This window comes from Colius striatus, chromosome 10 (genome assembly GCF_028858725.1).
Source record: "Colius striatus isolate bColStr4 chromosome 10, bColStr4.1.hap1, whole genome shotgun sequence".
Lineage (NCBI taxonomy): Eukaryota > Metazoa > Chordata > Aves > Coliiformes > Coliidae > Colius > Colius striatus.
Window position 1 is genome coordinate 12,174,508 of NC_084768.1, and position 5,749 is coordinate 12,180,256.

Genomic DNA, 5,749 nt, shown 5'->3' on the forward strand with positions numbered 1-5,749 from the left:
CAGGACATAAAAAAAGTATTGATATACAGGGTTTTCCAGTAAAAAGAACTGCAACTGACTCCATTATCAGTGTCCTGTTCTTAACAAAAGCTTCCCTCCCAAATGTTAAGTAATCACTGGCACTGAAAGAAGCTGTTTAACTACAGTAAAATTAATATGAAGGCACTTTTGAGAAGGAATCTAGGCATTTAGCCTTGACTTAGGAGTTCCCCTCTTGAGGACACTTTGGTCACTTCTTAAGTAATTCTGAAAGTCTCTCTCTCCCTGGCTCCAGCAGCCTGCAATACGCCATACATACTCATCAGCTCTCTGCTGAAACAAATAGAAGATGATTTTCAGCATCTGAAGAGAGAGAAGGAACTTTTAGTTGGTATTGAGGTATATCAAGATGCTCCTTTCTTTCAAAGCTAAAGAAACAAACCCAGACTTTTGTTAAAAATAGAAGCTTCTGATTGGTTGAAGAGATTATCATATGTAAATAGAAGGTGCCGTGCATCAAGACCTAGAAAGAAAACCAGGGCTGTGTACTAGATAAATTTTCTGTTGGAAACATAATAAATGCAGCTATCCTAGATATTACACAAGCTATACAAGACATAAAAAAACTCCCAAAACTAATATGTCTTTCTTTACGTCTTAGTCTGCTGCAATGGGTTTTTGAGGCAAAGCTGTTCTCTGGAGAGCTCATGCTGGTATTGAACTGTCCGTTATACACTTAGTCTGAGAAAAAGTAAATCAGCACCTTCATTAACTATTCAATCCCATCGATAGCATATATTCTTCAAGAAGTCTCCTATGCAAGCAGGTTCTGTATATAACCTGACTTCCCATGAAGTCCTAAGGGTTTATATGCTGAGTGCACCAACAGGCTGTAAGAGCAGCTTCACCTGGGTTCTCACACCCTGCCCAGGGAACCCATCCAAGCTCAGTGTGAGCCCCAGTCTTTATCTGAGCCCTGTTGTACCTCTGTCTCTCTGTTCAGGGGTTGATGTGTAATAGTTCTGCCTGTAACTTTGTTGTGGAGCCTGTCCTGCAGGCTGCTCTCCTAGCTTGTTCTCAGACTTGTCTTTTTGTTGTAGCCATGCCTGACTGTGGCTGCTGGACTGTGGTCCTGAGTTGTGTTCCCAGCACAGCCTCAAATCTGCCTGGCTGCTGGCTGCCTGCTCCCCTCGCTCAGGTACCATCAGGTGGGCACTGGCTGCTGAGGGGTGGCAACTGTGAAATCAAAGAAAAAGGGGGTTGTCCAGAGGCTTCAGGAGACTTGATTCCAATGCAATCCTAATCCAAAAGCCTAATTCTATCAGGGGCTATATTTATTTTCTGAAAGGGGTGATTTGAAAGACTCTTCTGTATTGAGTATAACCTTACTGATCAGAGTCTAGGGCAAAAGTATCAGAAGTATAGATTTCTAAATATTTTTAGGATCTTTAATCAAAAGATTCTTAAAATAGCAGAGGAGCTTTTCAAAGAAGGATAAACACTGTGGGTAAAATAATAATCTTTTGTGTCTTTGATGTAAAGCTTTGGCAAGTTTAAAGCACTAGAGTTTTATTTTGGGACACATTCATAAATCTTTAAACAAGTTGGCTGTTACTCAAGCAGGTACAAAAAATACAAGAAAAAGCAGTGTTTTTTAACATACCCCAGTTACCTCAGTATAAAACATGTAATTCAAAAGCTGTTTGCTCTCCTGAAGGATAAAAGACTTGGATCACAAAATTGCATGAGCTAATGGGAAACTTCCTTTTTAGACAAGTGATTCCATGGACAGATGAAGCCCAGGTCTCTGGGATTTTTAAATCCCCCATAACCTCAGTCTTCATATCATTGTTGGAGGCGGTACTAATGTGACTTGTGTTCATCCTCTCCAGCTGTTTTCTGCAGCACTATTTCCCTACTGGACACTTGTATTTCTGACCTGTAGCTCTATTTTCATGAGAGCAGTGGCATCAGAAAAACGCTGACATGCTTCCTAGGTTGGATTTTAGATAGATCACTGCTCTTGATCTGACAAAATCTGAGCTACAACCTGTATCCAGACAAGTGCTTCCAGCAGCTCTCAATTGTAAGCATTCTGTTGTAGTCAGTAAAGAGATGAATCTGGATGTCTGAAACGAAATTAAGCTAAAAAGTTAATTAAATGAGAGCTAAATGCAATGTGAGTAAGCAAACTGCCATTGTGACAGTTTGCCTCATGCTGCTTAAGGAAATACCTGTGGGAGTCACAGCCCTCCAAATATGTTTGTATGTTTAGTACAAACCCCCATGACCAGTGTCTCTGACCTTCAGAGCAATCGCTGCCTTCCTGCAGCATGGCTATTTACAGCCATGCTGGAAATAAAGCTCAGGTAACAGCTGCCATCCTATGAGGTATTCTGTGCCTTCCAGAATGGCTGTGTCACAGCACAAGTCAGAACACAGCTGAAGCATACCCAGCTTCACCTCCACTGACAATATTAATCTTCACTTTTAAGATACATTTACCTGTATTACAGCACCAGACATAATACCTTTTTCATCCTAAATCAGTCCAATGGTGTATGCTAGAAAAGACAACTATCAGTAAAGCAAATATGCAGAAAATAAGCTACAGTAAAGTCAATTTAGTTTTCTGTTCTTGTGTAAGATTCCAAAATGTTTGTTTAAAATAGTTATTTTACAATGATAGTTTAAAACCAAGCTAATTACATCTACATAATGGAGCAAGCATTTATTTAACCCTAAAATAATAAACACTGAACTTTTATCCATTGCCTTTTAAGTATTTATTGCCTTTGTGGTGTTTAATTACATCCTCCTCTGTGTGTGTGCTGAAGGCTCCTCCTTCAGGTGACATCAAAGTTCTGGATGTATTAGCAGATAATTTTTTACCTGTGTAGCAGAAGTGGATTTGATCTCATCATTTATAAATTACTCGACTTCAGTGCAGTCCCTGGAGTTAAGCCAGAAATTACTTTTGGGTCATGCAGTAGCCTATTTTCATAATTTTAAGATTATTACAAAGTGTTTCCTTGCTGACAGAAAGAGCTACAATATCTAGAGCACACACTGAATCATGCAATTCACCCGAGTTATCTTTTGGCCTATCAATAAAAATTATCAAGTCTGCTTCTAGCCTCTGAGGTTTTGTGATATTTATAGCACTTCCTCTAAGCAGATAGTATTGATGTCATTTAAACATTTATTGTACATGTATTGATACACACAGTAATTAAAAGCTCTTGCTTTAGTAAGTTAAATGCATATATTTTTCTAATAGGCTTTTGATGTCCTGGTATTCATCAATGCTGATATTAAAAAGCTTTATAATACTCAGTACAAGTAATCTACAGATTTTAAAAAACTCTTGGTGTAGATGCATATCTTTGGCAAAGACATTTATTGACTCGGGTGCCCTTTATGCCCATGTAGTTCCTTAAGCAAGGTAAAAATCAGAGTACATTATGACAGACTATTCAAAACTAATCTTTTATCATTCAAAGACTCTAGAAATGATGCAGCTCCAAAAACTGTCATATCAGGCCAGTTGTAGAAATGAGAGGTTTTGCAGTGCTAGCTTCCAAATAGTAGGAAAGGGATAGTTTCTTGTTAGAGATGCCAGTGAGGCAGAGCTCTGGAATTGGTTGTGGTTGTTGTCTCAGATGTCCCTGCAGTGGCTTAATTAGGCCTGGCTAGTGTCTGTATTGTTCAAAAAGGGCAATGCCTTCATCACAGACACGTGTCTAATCATTTGCCTGTCAACATATGCACAATGTTCAAGACCTACTTTTCTTTTTGGCATCAGTCAGTCATGCTAAAGTTAAAGCATTTATACTTTGTGCACAGCTCTAAGCTACTTAATCCATTTTAAGGGAGATCACTGCAAATCTGGGAAAATGTGTTTTGCTGTTAATTCACATCATGGACAAACAGTGGGACCAATGAAATTCCAAGCTGCTGCCATGCATGCAAGTCAAATCACAATCTGTTTGCAAATGTGATTTGTCTAACTGCTAAGCTTTATTATCTGCTTGTTCTGTGGCCTACTTTTCCTTCATAACTCTTAACAGTGTGACACATGCTATAGAAATTATAGCTGTAGGATGCACTTAGGAAAGCCAAATCTGCCAAAACTAGCTTTTTGTTCTTTCTTCAGGAAGAACAAGTGTATCTTCTTTTTTTTTTACCTTGAATTGAAGCCTACAAGCTTGCATCTATTGCCACTAAAGTAATAGTTCTAGTTATTTGTTAAACAATATTTTAAGTGTGTATATGTACATGTGTATATAATGTATACATATTCACTCTGAAGTGATTCCCAAAATGCAGTGTCTGTCATTACACTGCTAGGAAAACATTAACACCTGATGCCTGCAGGTTCCTGTGAGTGTTTGCGTATAACTTTATTGATTGTGTGGAAATAATTACTTGATGTTGAACATCTGAATGACATTAGCACACAACATAGGGTGAAACTGCCTGGGGTAAATTTAAGTGTATGCTTGGTGTTTATTTTTGAGTGATTCTAGTTCACACATGGTGTTAATATATTAGTCACAGTTATTTAGTGTGATATTCATTATATTAGAAGATAACAAGTACTTCATTAAGGCCTCAGGCAATGACAATGTTGGATATTAGAAACCTCTTGATATGCAATGGGAATTTAAGGTAGCACTGTTTCTTTCTCACTGGAGTGGTGTTTCATAGAATCATAGAATGACAGGGGTTGGAAGGGACCTTTAGAGATCCATTACCCCTTGTTCTGTCACTAGATACAACACAAAAAAGTGCTGCCCCAGCCTTCTGACATCCATCATTTAGATATTTGTAAATATTGAGATCCCCCGCAGTCTCCTCTTATCTAAACAGCCCCTGTCCCTGTAGCCTTGCCTCATAAGGATTTCTACTTACTGTACTCACTAACTAGCACAGATAGCTATTAATTGCACTAGTGGTCAATGGGAATGTTGCATGCACTGTCCTCAAAGATGTAAGGATGATGGTATGAGCGGAAAAGCAGAATCAAAGGCCAAGCTACTTAGCAGCATTAAGTTGCTGAGATGCAGTAGCATCAGCAACGTTCACTGTCCTTATTCCAGAAAGCAGTAAAGTGTGTTTAGACTCCACCTATTCCAACATGTAACATTAGCTGTTCTAAGAAAGCAGCATGTTTGCATTTTGACCCCTCTTGTTTAACACATATATCATTCAGGGAGGCAGCAGAGTACACTCCCATCAAGTTTCCAGATGAGGACCTCCTGGTATTCTTGAGTGCAGGCTGTCATTCAGAGAGGCTTGGAGGCATGGGACTCTCACTGAGAGCCAACTCGCTCACATTTTCTATCCATTTGTTCTTATACCAGCTGTCTCCTTTTGCATTTACTCTACTGATTTATTTATGAAGCAATTAGGAAGCAAAAAAAAAGCTGGAAGTTTCCTCTCCTAGCCTTTGTTCTATCAGGCCAAGCAAACTGTGCTCTTTCAAAGGTTTTGCCTCATCTAGTCACCCTTCATCCAGTTTTAACTCAGACCTCATCCGTTGGTGACTAGAATGAGCCAAAGTATCTGCAGTGTTGTTATTTCTGTACTTGTACTGGAATCGTTTAGCTGGAGACAACCGTTAAGTATGGGAGGGAAAGCTGAGGTGAGCTTGAGGGGTACCGCTGCCCCTTCTCTCTGCAGCTCGTTCCGCTGCCCAGCGGCGAGGGGCAGCAGTGTCCCGAGGCCGCTCCTCCCCGCGCCGCTGAGGCGGGGCCGCGCCGGCTCC